We start from the raw sequence: 17,806 nt of genomic DNA on the forward strand, positions 1-17,806 counted from the left end.
TTGGGTATTCATCAATTATTTAGTATCCCCTTGACCTCTCCATGTATTGTTTTTACATGACGTCCATCTTGTGATCCTTTCCCACCCTGTGTGTCTCTCGTCCACCTATGTATTGTCTTTTATTGTATTTTATCGGATTTTCCCTTGTTTTTGGGAACCATAATAAAGTTTACATATATTGTTCCTTTTTCTTTTTTTGGTGTTCATTAAAAAAAATAGTTTGCATATTGTCATGGTAACAGGACGTGAACTCCAGATCTTTAATCAGCCTCTGTCATCTCCTCACTACCCTCCGTGACACATCATCTGAAAAAGGATGTTTTAGTAAAAAAAAAAATCATATAACCATATGTATGTATGCTTTGTCCATAACAAAAGACCATGTCCTCATTATTATGTTGTAAGAGACTTCCTCATCTGGACTGGGACTGTACCGGAACTACATGATTTTCACATGTTTTTGAATGGGGTTGATAGTGCGCTTCAGTTCAGTTGGTTTATTCCCACAGTGAGATGCAATTTCTAGACACTAGAGTCATCTTAGTTGATGGTGCGTTGCATACAAACCTGTACACCAAACCAACAGATAGGAACACGATCCTAGCATACAGCAGTAATCATTCGAGATCAATGGTAAGGTCACTACCACGCTCACAGTTCTTGAGGGCGAGATGCATTGTTTCCGATCCCAATGCACTAGACAGTACCCTAAACAAGATGGTGAATCAATTCCAGAACCGGGGTTATCCATCAAGTCTCTTACAACAAAATAAGGACAGGTCTCCAAATTGGATAGGGCTGTTACTCTGCCCTAGAAGAAGACACATATTAAACTAGCCAGAATACCCTTCATCTGCACCTACACTGAGCAAAGCACAGACATTGGGAACATTATTAGGTGCCACTAGAACATACTTGTTGGATGCCATAAGACCGTTGCAGAATTCCACTGTCCCCCATTAATGTCATACCGAAGGTCCAAAAGTCTACAGGACCTGTTGGTTAAAGCTGATGTTGGATCAATGAAAGTCAATAGACAAACAACACAGACACCAGCAGGCTTGGGGTGTTACCCCTGTCTGGCCTGCGTTAATTGCAGATACATCATGAAAGGTAAAACCTTTGTACATCCAATTACTGGCACTGCATATCAGATTCGATATCATCTGACGTGTGATTCCAGTTATGTGATTTATGTCCTCACATGTCTGTGTAATCTAATATGTCGGTGAAACCATCACTGACTTTAAGACGCAACTTAATAATCATCGATACACCATCAGAAAGAAACGTCTCGACTTACCGGTTTCAAAGCATTTTACTGAGTCCAAACATGCAAAAAGGGATTTAAAATGGTGCATTGTGGATCATGTACCAATGCCCAGGAGAGGTGGAAATAGATAATATTTATTAAAGAAAAGAGATCTAAAATAGATCGATTTATTAGAAGCCTTGAATCCGCATGGTCTGAATGTTGACCATAATATTGGAATGTTTTTGTGAGGGGTTGGTTTGCCCCTGTTCCCCAGTGGTCCAGACCGCATGTTTCCTTCGTTTTTGTGGTCTATTGTTATGGACAAAGCATACATACATATGGTTGTAAGATTTTTTTTAACTAAAACATCCTTTTTCAGATGATGTGTCACGGAGGGTAGTGAGGAGATGACAGAGGCTGATTAAAGATCTGGAGATCACGTCCTGTTACCATGACAATATGCAAACTTTCTTTTTAATGGTCAAGTGATTTTTTGACGGATGTTATTAGTTATTTATTTATTCATTGCCAGTGAGCCCTTATAAAGGAGAACCCTCTGGAGTGATGGTGATACATTTGGATTTGGACTCGGGTGCGACATGACTCCGCATTGACTTGCGGGCTTATGTTCGGTCCATGCCCAGAGGGGAGGGCTCCACGTCTGTTCTGGATGTGGATGCCTTCTCCTGGTCCCGTACAGCCACCCCTCTACATTAGGTGCAGATTGCTTGTGAACAGAGCTCTGCATTGGGGACTTACTGGCAGGTTTGATCTTGCTCCATTTACTAGGGTGCGTGAAGACACATGCACCCGATGAACTATGTGATATTCCCTTATCCAACATGGCCGCTATGACACCTAGAAGAATGGGCGCATGCTCACAGATACGCCCAATACAATGATGTGATGGAGGATGGATACGTCATCCTGATATGTGCATTGCTGAGAAATAGTGGGAAGATTCAGACTCCAGCACTCACTTTTTTTTTGAAGTGTCAAGTTCTCCGTCTTTATTTAGCAATTGTGCACAGACAATACAGGACTCAATACTCTCTGGTGTAGGCTGTTGACGCGTTTCGAAAGGTTCTTATTCGTAACAGTGGTGTGCGTCTGGTGTTCTCAGGTATATATAAGAGCTCAGATGTGTGTAATTAGCGCTGTAAACACTCCCACTTTTAGCCGGGCCAAATGTAGGGAGAAGGAATGGCATGGAACAATTTAGATTCCACCCCTTTGCGCAACACATGTCTCTCATAATTATCACCTGGAGCACCAGATTCAATCCATTCTAGTATCTAACATACAGAGATTTACATGAAGTTATTTTAAAACAAACTTGTTTCAATACATATAAATTAACTCTTCTAACATAATAAATTGTTATGTAACATGCAGATAAAATCATAAAAATAAACAAAAAAATATATATATAAAAAGGCAGTGTGGAAAAACTCTGCTTATTGGTCTGCTGCGTTAAATAGGTATCCATTCACATTATAGTTGCGTTACTTGTCATTTTGTTTTTTCAAAAAATGCTGCTGGACAGTTTAATAGAGGATATACATAATTATACATAGTTGTTCGGCATGCATTCCCAAAAGGGAAACGGTAGAAAAAGCAACATTTGATAATTGATGAAATAGTTCATAAAAGTGCATAATTTCCCTTCTCATGTTTAATCCCTTAGGATATCTTGTTTCCAGTTTAAATATCCAGTATGCTTCTCTTAGATTGACTTGGTGTTTTATATCTCCTCCTCTGATAGGGGTTTTAACTTGTTCTATAGCATATGTCTTGAAATGTTTGAAGCTGCGGTTATGTTTTTTAATAAAGTGTCTAGCCACATTTGATATGTTGACATAAGAGGGATTATCTATATAGTTTAGATGTTCCAGAATTCTGTTTTTAAATTTTCTTATGGTGCCCCCTATGTACATTTTATCGCATTGCTCACACCAGATCACATAAACCACTGCTTTTGTGTTGCAGTTGATATAGGATTTGATATTATAGGTCTGTGTGTGATCTGTGTTGGAAAAGGTTTTTGTGTTTTGTACATAGTTACAAGTGCGGCATTGCTGACTGCCGCAGCGTGTGAACCCCTTATATGTCAACCAAGTATCTGTGTGTGGACAGATTTCCCGTACAAACATGGACGGGGACAGAAAGTTTCCTATTGTTTGTGGTCTTTTTGATACTATCCTACAGCCCTCTTTCAATACTGTATTAAGTATATTGTCTTCATATAATACCGGAAGGTATTTTTTTTATGATATTTTGGATTTGATTGTATTGACGGCTGTACGTGAGTACCAAGGTAGGTTGTGGTATTTTATTTTTGTAATATTCACTTGACTCTTCCTTAGTATTTATGGATTTAATGTTATTTTCTTTTCTGACAGCATGTTTGGACTGTTTGTGTGTCATTTTATTTTTGGAATTACTTTTGTTTTCATTGTTTTTAAATAGCAGGGATTCCCTGGGTTTGTTTTTTGCTTTTTGCTATTTGAAAGGCTTTCAAATAGCAAAAAACAAACCTAGGGAATCCCTGCTATTTAAAAACAATGAAAACAAAAGTAATCCCAAAAATAAAATGACACACAAACAGTCCAAACATGCTGTCAGAAAAGAAAATAACATCAAATCCATAAATACTAAGGAAGAGTCAAGTGAATATTACAAAAATAAAATACCACAACCTACCTTGGTACTCACATACAGCCGTCAATACAATCCAAAATATCATTAAAAAATACCTTCCGGTATTATATGAAGACAATATAGTTAATACAGTATTGAAAGAGGGCTGTAGGATAGTATCAAAAAGACCACAAACAATAGGAAACTTTCTGTCCCCGTCCATGTTTGCACAGGAAATCTGTCCACACACAGATACTTGGTTGACATATAAGGGGTTCACACGCTGCGGCAGTCAGCGATGCCGCACCTGTAACTATGTACAAAACACAAAAACCTTTTCCAACACAGATCACACACAGACCTATAATATCAAATCCTATATCAACTGCAACACAAAAGCAGTGGTTTATGTGATCTGGTGTGAGCAATGCGATAAAATGTACATAGGGGGCACCATAAGAAAATTTAAAAACAGAATTCTGGAACATCTAAACTATATAGATAATCCCTCTTATGTCAACATATCAAATGTGGCTAGACACTTTATTGAAAAACATAACCGCAGCTCCAAACATTTCAAGACATATGCTATAGAACAAGTTAAAACCCCTATCAGAGGAGGAGATATAAAACACCAAGTCAATCTAAGAGAAGCATACTGGATATTTAAACTGGAAACAAGATATCCTAAGGGATTAAACATGAGAAGGGAAATTATGCACTTTTATGAACTATTTCATCAATTATCAAATGTTGCTTTTTCTACCGTTTCCCTTTTGGGAATGCATGCCGAACAACTATGTATAATTATGTATATCCTCTATTAAACTGTCCAGCAGCATTTTTTGAAAAACCAAAATGACAAGTAACGCAACTATAATGTGAATGGATACCTATTTAACGCAGCAGACCAATAAGCAGAGTTTTTCCACACTGCCTTTTTATATATATATTTTTTTGTTTATTTTTATGATTTTATCTGCATGTTACATAATAATTTATTATGTTAGAAGAGTTAATTTATATGTATTGAAACAAGTTTGTTTTAAAATAACTTCATGTAAATCTCTGTATGTTAGATACTAGAATGGATTGAATCTGGTGCTCCAGGTGATAATTATGAGAGACATGTGTTGCGCAAAGGGGTGGAATCTAAATTGTTCCATGCCATTCCTTCTCCTCACATTTGGCCCGGCTAAAAGTGGGAGTGTTTACAGCGCTAATTACACACATCTGAGCTCTTATATATACCTGAGAACACCAGACGCACACCACTGTTACGAATAAGAACCTTTCGAAACGCGTCAACAGCCTACACCAGAGAGTATTGAGTCCTGTATTGTCTGTGCACAATTGCTAAATAAAGACGGAGAACTTGACACTTCAAAAAAAAGTGAGTGCTGGAGTCTGAATCTTCCCACTATTTCTCTGCACCTGTAAAGGAGGTTGAAAAACCAAGGCACCGAGCACGCGGATACATACTAATTGCAGAAATAGTGAGCCGGTATTTCTATGTTACATGTCTAACCCTACATGTGCATTGCTGCATGGGGTACGCCGAAGCAGGCGGTGGATAACTGGACGCTGCCATACATCTGTTTTTCTCCTCCCTCTTCCCTCCATTTGATACATCATCTAGTAAGCACTGGTCACTTTATGTAAATGTTCACTTTATTTTCTGGAGTGCTGCCCATTTTTCAGTTTTTTTTATACAGGGTTTGCTTATCCCCATTTTTGTCTTTTTGCACCCACTTGCTTTCTGTTTTGACGGTGCTGCCACCCCTTTTCTTTATAAATATAATATATATATATATCCAGAAAACGAGCGTCACTCCGGTAGGTTAAGAACAAATGATTCCTTTAGTCACCGCATGGGTGACTAAAGGAATCATTTGTTCTAAACCTACCGGAGTGCCGCTCATTTTCTGGATTTATTGATGGGTTAAGAATAGAGTTGAGCGAACACCTGGATGTTCGGGTTCGAGAAGTTCGGCCGAACATCCCGGAAATGTTCGGGTTCGGGATCCGAACCCGATCCGAACTTCGTCCCGAACCCGAACCCCATTGAAGTCAATGGGGACCCGAACTTTTCGGCACTAAAACGGCTGTAAAACAGCCCAGGAAAGGGCTAGAGGGCTGCAAAAGGCAGCAACATGTAGGTAAATCCCCTGCAAACAAATGTGGATAGGGAAATTAATTAAAATAAAAATTAAATAAATAAAAATTAACCAAAATCAATTGGAGAGAGGTTCCATAGCAGAGAATCTGGCTTCCCGTCACCCACCACTGGAACAGTCCATTCTCAGATATTTAGGCCCCGGCACCCAGGCAGAGGAGAGAGGTCCCGTAACAGACAATCTGGCTTCATGTCAGCAGAGAATCAGTCTTCATATCATAGCAGAGAATCTGGCTTCCCGTTACCCACCACTGGAACAGTCCATTCTCAGATATTTAGGCCCCGGCACCCAGGCAGAGGAGAGAGGTCCCGTAACAGACAATCTGGCTTCATGTCAGCAGAGAATCAGTCTTCATATCATAGCAGAGAATCAGGCTTCACGTCAGCCACCACTGCAACAGTCCATTGTCATAAATTCAGGCCCAGCACCCAGGCAGAGGAGAGAGGTCCCGTAACAGACAATCTGGCTTCATGTCAGCAGAGAATCAGTCTGCATGTCATAGCAGAGAATGAGGCTTCACGTCACCCACCACTGCAACAGTCCATTTTCATAAATTTAGGCCCAGCACCCAGGCAGAGGAGAGAGGTCCCGTAACAGAGGATCTGGCTTCATGTCACCAGAGAATCAGTCTGCATGTCATAGCAGAGAATCAGGCTTCACGTCACCCACCACTGCAACAGTCCATTTTCATAAATTTAGGCCCAGCACCCAGGCAGAGGAGAGAGGTCCCGTAACACAGGATCTGGCTTCATGTCACCAGAGAATCAGTCTGCATGTCATAGCAGAGAATCAGGCTTCACGTCAGCCACCACTGCAACAATCCATTGGCATATATTTAGGCCTAGCACACAGGCAGAGGAGAGAGGTCCCGTAACAGACAATCTGGCTTCATGTCAGCAGAGAATCAGTCTTCATATCATAGCAGAGAATCAGGCTTCACGTCAGCCACCAATGCAACAGTCCATTGTCAGATATTTAGGCCCAGCACCCAGGCAGAGGAGAGAGGTCCCGTAACAGAGGATCTGGCTTCATGTCAGCAGAGAATCAGTCTTCATGTCATAGCAGAGAATCAGGCTTCACGTCACCCACCACTGTAAGAGTCCATTTTCATAAATTTAGGCCCAGCACCCAGGCAGAGGAGAGAGGTCCCGTAACAGACGATCTGGCTTCATGTCAGCAGAGAATCAGTCTGCATGTCATAGCAGAGAATGAGGCTTCACGTCACCCACCACTGCAACAGTCCATTTTCATAAATTTAGGCCCAGCACCCAGGCAGAGGAGAGAGGTCCCGTAACAGAGGATCTGGCTTCATGTCACCAGAGAATCAGTCTGCATGTCATAGCAGAGAATCAGGCTTCACGTCACCCACCACTGCAACAGTCCATTGTCATAAATTCAGGCCCAGCACCCAGGCAGAGGAGAGAGGTCCCGTAACAGACAATCTGGCTTCATGTCACCAGAGAATCAGTCTGCATGTCATAGCAGAGAATGAGGCTTCACGTCAGCCACCACTGCAACAATCCATTGGCATATATTTAGGCCTAGCACACAGGCAGAGGAGAGGTTCATTCAACTTTGGGTAGCCTCGCAATATAATGGTAAAATGAAAATAAAAATAGGATTGAATGAGGAAGTGCCCTGGAGTCCAATAATATATGGTTATGGGGAGGTAGTTAATGTCTAATCTGGACAAGGGACGGACAGGTCCTGTGGGATCCATGCCTGGTTCATTTTTATGAACGTCAGCTTGTCCACATTGGCTGTAGACAGGCGGCTGCGTTTGTCTGTAATGACGCCCCCTGCCGTGCTGAATACACGTTCAGACAAAACGCTGGCTGCCGGGCAGGCCAGCACCTCCAAGGCATAAAAGGCTAGCTCTGGCCACGTGGACAATTTAGAGACCCAGAAGTTGAATGGGGCCGAACCATCAGTCAGTACGTGGAGGGGTGTGCACACGTACTGTTCCACCATGTTAGTGAAATGTTGCCTCCTGCTAACACGTTGCGTATCAGGTGGTGGTGCAGTTAGCTGTGGCGTGTTGACAAAAGTTTTCCACATCTCTGCCATGCTAACCCTGCCCTCAGAGGAGCTGGCCGTGACACAGCTGCCTTGGCGACCTCTTGCTCCTCCTCTGCCTTGGCCTTGGGCTTCCACTTGTTCCCCTGTGACATTTGGGAATGCTCTCAGTAGCGCGTCTACCAACGTGCGCTTGTACTCGCGCATCTTCCTATCACGCTCCAGTGCAGGAAGTAAGGTGGGCACATTGTCTTTGTAGCGTGGATCCAGCAGGGTGGCAACCCAGTAGTCCGCACAGGTTAAAATGTGGGCAACTCTGCTGTCGTTGCGCAGGCACTGCAGCATGTAGTCGCTCATGTGTGCCAGGCTGCCCAGGGGTAAGGACAAGCTGTCCTCTGTGGGAGGCGTATCGTCATCGTCCTGCCTTTCCCCCCAGCCACGCACCAGTGATGGACCCGAGCTGCGTTGGGTGCCACCCCGCTGTGACCATGCTTCATCCTCATCCTCCTCCACCTCCTCCTCATCCTCGTCCTCCTCGTCCTCCAGTAGTGGGCCCTGGCTGGCCACATTTGTACCTGGCCTCTGCTGTTGCCAAAAACCTCCCTCTGAGTCACTTCGAAGAGACTGGCCTGAAAGTGCTAAAAATGACCCCTCTTCCTCCTCCTCCTCCTCCTCCTCCTGGGCCACCTCCTCTTCCATCATCGCCCTAAGTGTTTTCTCAAGGAGACATAGAAGTGGTATTGTAACGCTGATAACGGTGTCATCGCCACTGGCCATGTTGGTGGAGTACTCGAAACAGCGCAACAGGGCACACAGGTCTCGCATGGAGGCCCAGTCATTGGTGGTGAAGTGGTGCTGTTCTGTAGTGCGACTGACCCGTGCGTGCTGCAGCTGAAACTCCACTATGGCCTGCTGCTGCTCGCACAGTCTGTCCAGCATGTGCAAGGTGGAGTTCCACCTGGTGGGCACGTCGCATATGAGGCGGTGAGCGGGAAGGCCGAAGTTACGCTGTAGCGCAGACAGGCGAGCAGCGGCAGGATGTGAACGCCGGAAGCGCGAACAGACGGCCCGCACTTTATGCAGCAGCTCTGACATGTCGGGGTAGTTGTGAATGAACTTCTGCACCACCAAATTCAGCACATGCGCCAAGCAAGGGATGTGCGTCAAATTGGCTAGTCCCAGAGCTGCAACGAGATTTCGCCCATTATCACACACCACCAGGCCGGGCTTGAGGCTCACCGGCAGCAACCACTCGTCGGTCTGTTGTTCAATACCCCGCCACAATCGGTCTGTTGTTCAATACCCCGCCTGTCCCCCAAACATATGAGTTTCAGAATGGCCTGCTGACGTTTACCCCGGGCTGTGCTGAAGTTGGTGGTGAAGGTGTGTGGCTGACTGGATGAGCAGGTGGAAGAAGAGGAGGAGGAAGCCGAGAAGGAGGAGGTGGCAACAGGAGGCAAAGAATGTTGCCCTGCGATCCTTGGCGGCGGAAGGACGTGCGCCAAACAGCTCTCCGCCTGGGGCCCAGCTGCCACTACATTTACCCAGTGTGCAGTTAGGGAGATATAGCGTCCCTGGCCGTGCTTACTGGTCCACGTATCTGTGGTTAGGTGGACCTTGCTACAGATGGCGTTGCGCAGTGCACACTTGATTTTATCGGATACTTGGTTGTGCAGGGAAGGCACGGCTCTCTTGGAGAAGTAGTGCCGGCTGGGAACAACATACTGTGGGACAGCAAGCGACATGAGCTGTTTGAAGCTGTCTGTGTCCACCAGCCTAAATGACAGCATTTCATAGGCCAGTAGTTTAGAAATGCTGGCATTCAGGGCCAGGGATCGAGGGTGGCTAGGTGGGAATTTACGCTTTCTATCAAATGTTTGTGAGATGGAGAGCTGAACGCTGGCGTGTGACATGGTTGAGACGCTTGGTGACGGAGGTGGTGGTGGTGGTGTTGGTGGTACATCCCCTGTTTGCTGGGCGGCAGGTGCCAACGTTCCTCCAGAGGCGGAGGAAGAGGCCGAGGCGGCAGCAGCAGAATAGGCCGAGGCGGCAGCAGCAGAAGAGGTAGCAGGGGGAGCCTGAGTGACTTCCTTGGTTTTAAGGTGTTTACTCCACTGCAGTTCATGCTTTGCATGCAGGTGCCTGGTCATGCAGGTTGTGCTCAGGTTCAGAACGTTAATGCCTCGCTTCAGGCTCTGATGGCACAGCGTGCAAACCACTCGGGTCTTGTCGTCAGCACATTGTTTGAAGAAGTGCCATGCCAGGGAACTCCTTGAAGCTGCCTTTGGGGTGCTCGGTCCCAGATGGCGGCGGTCAGTAGCAGGCGGAGTCTCTTGGCGGCGGGTGTTCTGCTTTTGCCCACTGCTCCCTCTTTTGCTACGCTGTTGGCTCGGTCTCACCACTGCCTCTTCCTCCGAACTGTGAAAGTCAGTGGCACGACCTTCATTCCATGTGGGGTCTAGGACCTCATCGTCCCCTGCATCGTCTTCCACCCAGTCTTGATCCCTGACCTCCTGTTCAGTCTGCACACTGCAGAAAGACGCAGCAGTTGGCACCTGTGTTTCGTCATCATCAGAGACATGCTGAGGTGGTATTCCCATGTCCTCATCATCAGGAAACATAAGTGGTTGTGCGTCAGTGCATTCTATGTCTTTCACCGCTGGGGAAGGGCTAGGTGGATGCCCTTGGGAAACCCTGCCAGCGGAGTCTTCAAACAGCATAAGAGACTGCTGCATAACTTGAGGCTGAGACAGTTTCCCTGGTATGCATGGGGGTGATGTGACAGACTGATGGGGTTGGTTTTCAGGCGCCATCTGTGCGCTTTCTGCAGAAGACTGGGTGGGAGATAATGTGAACGTGCTGGATCCACTGTCGGCCACCCAATTGACTAATGCCTGTACCTGCTCAGGCCTTACCATCCTTAGAACGGCATTGGGCCCCACCATATATCGCTGTAAATTCTGGCGGCTACTGGGACCTGAGGTAGTTGGTACACTAGGACGTGTGGATGTGGCAGAACGGCCACGTCCTCTCCCAGCACCAGAGGGTCCACTAACACCACCACGACCATGTCCACGTCCGCGTCCCTTACTAGATGTTTTTCTCATTGTTATGGTTCACCACAACAACAAATATATTATTTGGCCCAATGTATTGTATTCAAATTCAGAGGGATATAAATTTGAGGCCTAGTATTTAGGCGCTGGGTGACCGGTATGGATTTAGTGACAGAATTAGACTTGGAAATGCACAGAAGCGTGTGTGTGAAGTTATTCTGAATGACCCTATGTGCACCTTCAATATGATCTACCCTTTTAGGGATAGATTTCAAATAGCTCTGATATAGCAGAAACGACTAAATTATGAAATTGCTAAATTGGGAATTGTATTTCAACCCAGAACAAAAAATGTGCTTTGACGGACACTAAATAACTTTCCCAGCCACAACAGGACAGCGGTAACGAGAGATTTAGCGGGATATAAATTTGAGGCCTAGTATTTAGGCGCTGGGTGACAGGTATGGGTTTAGTGACAGAATTAGATTTGGAAATGCACAGTAGCGGGTGTGTGAAGTTATTCTGAATGACCCTATGTGCACCTTGAATATTATATACCCTTTTAGGGATAGATTTCAAATAGCTCTGATATAGCAGAAACCACTAAATTATGAAATTGCTAAATTGGGAATTGTATTTCAACCCAGAACAAAAAATGTGCTTTGACGGACACTAAATATCTTGCCCAGCAACAACAGTACAGCGGTAACGAGAGATTTAGCAGGATATAAATTTGAGGCCTAGTATTTAGGCGCTGGGTGACAGGTATGGGTTTAGTGACAGAATTAGACTTGGAAATACACAGTAGCGGGTGTGTGTGAAGTTATTCTGAATGACCCAATGTGCACCTTGAATATTATATACCCTTTTAGGGATAGATTTCAAATAGCTCTGATATAGCAGAAACCACTAAATTATGAAATTGCTAAATTGGGAATTGTACTTCAACCCAGAACAAAAAATGTGCTTTGACGGACACTAAATAACTTTCCCAGCTACAACAGGACAGCGGTAACGAGAGATTTAGCGGGATATAAATTTGAGGCCTAGTATTTAGGCGCTGGGTGACAGGTATGGGTTTAGTGACAGAATTAGACTTGGAAATACACAGTAGCGGGTGTGTGTGAAGTTATTCTGAATGACCCTATGTGCACCTTCAATATGATCTACCCTTTTAGGGATAGATTTCAAATAGCTCTGATATAGCAGAAACCACTAAATTATGAAATTGCTAAATTGGGAATTGTATTTCAACCCAGAAGAAAAAATGTGCTTTGACGGACACTAAATAACTTTCCCAGCTACAACAGGACAGCGGTAACGAGAGATTTAGCAGGATATAAATTTGAGGCCTAGTATTTAGGCGCTGGGTGACAGGTATGGGTTTAGTGACAGAATTAGACTTGAAAATACACAGTAGCGGGTGTGTGTGAAGTTATTCTGAATGACCCAATGTGCACCTTGAATATTATATACCCTTTTAGGGATAGATTTCAAATAGCTCTGATATAGCAGAAACCACTAAATTATGAAATTGCTAAATTGGGAATTGTACTTCAACCCAGAACAAAAAATGTGCTTTGACGGACACTAAATATCTTTCCAAGCAACAACAGTACAGCGGTAACGAGAGATTTAGCAGGATATAAATTTGAGGCCTAGTATTTAGGCGCTGGGTGACAGGTATGGGTTTAGTGACAGAATTAGACTTGGAAATACACAGTAGCGGGTGTGTGTGAAGTTATTCTGAATGACCCAATGTGCACCTTGAATATTATATACCCTTTTAGGGATAGATTTCAAATAGCTCTGATATAGCAGAAACCACTAAATTATGAAATTGCTAAATTGGGAATTGTACTTTAACCCAGAACAAAAAATGTGCTTTGACGGACACTAAATAACTTTCCCAGCTACAACAGGACAGCGGTAACGAGAGATTTAGCGGGATATAAATTTGAGGCCTAGTATTTAGGCGCTGGGTGACAGGTATGGGTTTAGTGACAGAATTAGACTTGGAAATACACAGTAGCGGGTGTGTGTGAAGTTATTCTGAATGACCCTATGTGCACCTTCAATATGATCTACCCTTTTAGGGATAGATTTCAAATAGCTCTGATATAGCAGAAACCACTAAATTATGAAATTGCTAAATTGGGAATTGTATTTCAACCCAGAAGAAAAAATGTGCTTTGACGGACACTAAATAACTTTCCCAGCTACAACAGGACAGCGGTAACGAGAGATTTAGCAGGATATAAATTTGAGGCCTAGTATTTAGGCGCTGGGTGACAGGTATGGGTTTAGTGACAGAATTAGACTTGAAAATACACAGTAGCGGGTGTGTGTGAAGTTATTCTGAATGACCCAATGTGCACCTTGAATATTATATACCCTTTTAGGGATAGATTTCAAATAGCTCTGATATAGCAGAAACCACTAAATTATGAAATTGCTAAATTGGGAATTGTACTTCAACCCAGAACAAAAAATGTGCTTTGACGGACACTAAATATCTTTCCAAGCAACAACAGTACAGCGGTAACGAGAGATTTAGCAGGATATAAATTTGAGGCCTAGTATTTAGGCGCTGGGTGACAGGTATGGGTTTAGTGACAGAATTAGACTTGGAAATACACAGTAGCGGGTGTGTGTGAAGTTATTCTGAATGACCCAATGTGCACCTTGAATATTATATACCCTTTTAGGGATAGATTTCAAATAGCTCTGATATAGCAGAAACCACTAAATTATGAAATTGCTAAATTGGGAATTGTACTTCAACCCAGAACAAAAAATGTGCTTTGACGGACACTAAATAACTTTCCCAGCTACAACAGGACAGCGGTAACGAGAGATTTAGCGGGATATAAATTTGAGGCCTAGTATTTAGGCGCTGGGTGACAGGTATGGGTTTAGTGACAGAATTAGACTTGGAAATACACAGTAGCGGGTGTGTGTGAAGTTATTCTGAATGACCCTATGTGCACCTTCAATATGATCTACCCTTTTAGGGATAGATTTCAAATAGCTCTGATATAGCAGAAACCACTAAATTATGAAATTGCTAAATTGGGAATTGTATTTCAACCCAGAAGAAAAAATGTGCTTTGACGGACACTAAATAACTTTCCCAGCTACAACAGGACAGCGGTAACGAGAGATTTAGCAGGATATAAATTTGAGGCCTAGTATTTAGGCGCTGGGTGACAGGTATGGGTTTAGTGACAGAATTAGACTTGAAAATACACAGTAGCGGGTGTGTGTGAAGTTATTCTGAATGACCCAATGTGCACCTTGAATATTATATACCCTTTTAGGGATAGATTTCAAATAGCTCTGATATAGCAGAAACCACTAAATTATGAAATTGCTAAATTGGGAATTGTACTTCAACCCAGAACAAAAAATGTGCTTTGACGGACACTAAATAACTTTCCCAGCTACAACAGGACAGCGGTAACGAGAGATTTAGCAGGATATAAATTTGAGGCCTAGTATTTAGGCGCTGGGTGACAGGTATGGGTTTAGTGACAGAATTAGACTTGAAAATACACAGTAGCGGGTGTGTGTGAAGTTATTCTGAATGACCCAATGTGCACCTTGAATATTATATACCCTTTTAGGGATAGATTTCAAATAGCTCTGATATAGCAGAAACCACTAAATTATGAAATTGCTAAATTGGGAATTGTACTTCAACCCAGAACAAAAAATGTGCTTTGACGGACACTAAATAACTTTCCCAGCTACAACAGGACAGCGGTAACGAGAGATTTAGCGGGATATAAATTTGAGGCCTAGTATTTAGGCGCTGGGTGACCGGTATGGATTTAGTGACAGAATTAGACTGGGATATGGCCAAAAAATAACCACACTATTGCTGGTTAAATGCACTTGGTGACGGGCGCAGCTTGCCCCTGATGTAGTATATGGCCAAAAAATGAACAGACTATTGCTGGTTAAATGCACTTGGTGTCACAGCTTGACCAACCACACTACTGAGGGTTAAATGCACTTGGTGACGGGCGCAGCTTGCCCCTGATGTAGTATATGGCCAAAAAATAAACAGACTATTGCTGGTTAAATGCACTTGGTGTGACAGCTTCACCCTGATGTAGGCTTTAGCCAGAAAACAACCACACCATTGAGGGTTAAATGCACTTGGTGACAGGCGCAGCTTGCCCCTGATTTTGTATATGGCCAAAAAATGAACAGACTATTGCTGGTTAAATGCACTTGGTGTGACAGCTTCACCCTGATGTAGGCTTTAGCCAAAAAACAACCACACCATTGAGGGTTAAATGCACTTGGTGACAGGCGCAGCTTGCCCCTGATTTTGTATATGGCCAAAAAATGAACAGACTATTGCTGGTTAAATGCACTTGGTGTGACAGCTTCACCCTGATGTAGGCTTTAGCCAAAAAACAACCACACCATTGAGGGTTAAATGCACTTGGTGACAGGCGCAGCTTGCCCCTGATTTTGTATATGGCCAAAAAATGAACAGACTATTGCTGGTTAAATGCACTTGGTGTGACAGCTTCACCCTGATGTAGGCTTTAGCCAAAAAACAACCACACCATTGAGGGTTAAATGCACTTGGTGACAGGCGCAGCTTGCCCCTGATTTTGTATATGGCCAAAAAATGAACAGACTATTGCTGGTTAAATGCACTTGGTGTGACAGCTTCACCCTGATGTAGGCTTTAGCCAAAAAACAACCACACCATTGAGGGTTAAATGCACTTGGTCGCAGCTTGTGCTGGCGCACCACAAGACACAAAATGGCCGCCGATCACCCCAGAAAAATGTGACTGACAAACGGTCTGGGCAGCCTAAAAACAGTGAGCAATTGAGGATCAGCAGCTCAATGATCCACAGCTGCAGATCGATCAGTTAATCAAGTCCTTTGGAGGAGTTAATCTGCCTAATCTCGCCCTACTGTCGCAGCCGCAACCTCTCCCTACGCTAATCAGAGCAGAGTGACGGGCGGCGCTATGTGACTCCAGCTTAAATAGAGGCTGGGTCACATGGTGCTCTGGCCAATCACAGCCATGCCAATAGTAGGCATGGCTGTGATGGCCTCTTGGGGCAAGTAGTATGACGCTTGTTGATTGGCTGCTTTGCAGCCTTTCAAAAAGCGCCAAGAAAGCGTCACAAAAGCGCGAAGAAAGCGACGAACACCGAACCCGAACCCGGACTTTTACGAAAATGTCCGGGTTCGGGTCCGTGTCACGGACACCCCAAAATTCGGTACGAACCCGAACTATACAGTTCGAGTTCGCTCATCCCTAGTTAAGAAGTCTATTCCCTTGGAACGTGCACCCGATTTTTTCTCATTACTGCCAGTGCCGCCATTTTTCCTGGATATATATATATGTTTTTTTTTTTTACAGCATTTACCTTAGGGCAGTGTTTCCCAACCCGTGTGCCTCCAGCTGTTGCAAAACTACAACTCCCAGCATGCCCGCACAGCCAAAGGCTGTCCAGGCATGCTGGGAGTTGTAGTTTTGCAACAGCTGGAGGCACACTGGTTGGGAAACACTGCCTTAGGGGGTAGATCATGTGGTATTTCTATAGAGCATGTCCTTACAGATGTGGCGATACCCAAAATGTCTACTTTTTTATATATTTCAGTTTTACACAATAAAAGCATTTTTACATGTTATTGTGTCTCCATTATCTAAAAGCTATATATTTTTTTTACTTTTCAATCGATTGTCTTATGTAGGGGCTCATTTTTTGTGGGATGAGGTGATTGGTATTATTTTGGGGTACATATGACATTTTGATTACTTGGTATTGCACTTTTTGTGATGTGAGGTGACAAAAAAAGGCTTTCTTTTATGGTCTTCACCTTAGGGGGAAGGTCATGTGATATTGTTATAGAGCCGGTCGATACGGATGTGAAGATACCTAATATGTCTAGTTCATATTAATTTATTTCAGTTTTACACAATAAAAGCATTTTTTAAAGAAAAAAAATCATGTTTTCATTTACTGAAAGCTATATTTGTTTTAAAAAAAAATTGAGCGATTGTCTTATGTAGCAGCTCTTTTTTTTGCAGGATGAGATGACGGTTTGATTGGTACTATTTTCAGATACATACGACATTTTGATCGCTTGGTATTACACTATTTGGATGTAAGGTGAAAACAATAACTTTTTTAGCACAGTTTTTGTTAATTTATTTTTACCACATTCACTTGACGACGTGGATTATATGATATTTTTAAAGAGCCGGTCATTATGTACTCAGAAATACCTAATGTCGTCTTCTTTTTTTTACAACTTTATATGTGTTTATTATGAAAACCACTTTTTTTTTTACTTCTTTTTACTTATTATTTTTGTCCCTGTGAGACTTCAACTTTTGGGGGTCTGATCCCCCTCTACAATGCAGTTGACTAGGAGACCCAGCCAAATAAGGCCTCTTGCATACGAACGTTGTGCATCCATTCAGTGCATTGGATAAAACGATTTGCGGTCCCCAATGCACGGGCAACATCCGTGCGGCGGCTGGGACGGATCGAGACCCATTCAACTAGAATGGGTCCATGATCCATTCGCATCGCAAAAAAAATAGAACAAGTTAAATTTTTTTGCGGTGTGGAGGCACGGACAGAAAAACCACGGAAGCACTGGGTAGTGCATCCATG

The 17,806-nt window shown here is 43.5% G+C and overlaps 1 protein-coding gene across 2 annotated transcripts in view; it reads right to left on the minus strand.

Annotated features, from left to right (window-relative positions):
• LOC122932627 (complement receptor type 1-like) overlaps positions 1-17,806 on the minus strand; it is a 284,179-nt gene that overhangs the window by 105,697 nt on the left and 160,676 nt on the right. The window lies entirely within an intron of this gene.

This window comes from Bufo gargarizans, chromosome 3, assembly GCF_014858855.1.
Source record: "Bufo gargarizans isolate SCDJY-AF-19 chromosome 3, ASM1485885v1, whole genome shotgun sequence".
Taxonomy (NCBI): Eukaryota; Metazoa; Chordata; class Amphibia; order Anura; family Bufonidae; genus Bufo; species Bufo gargarizans.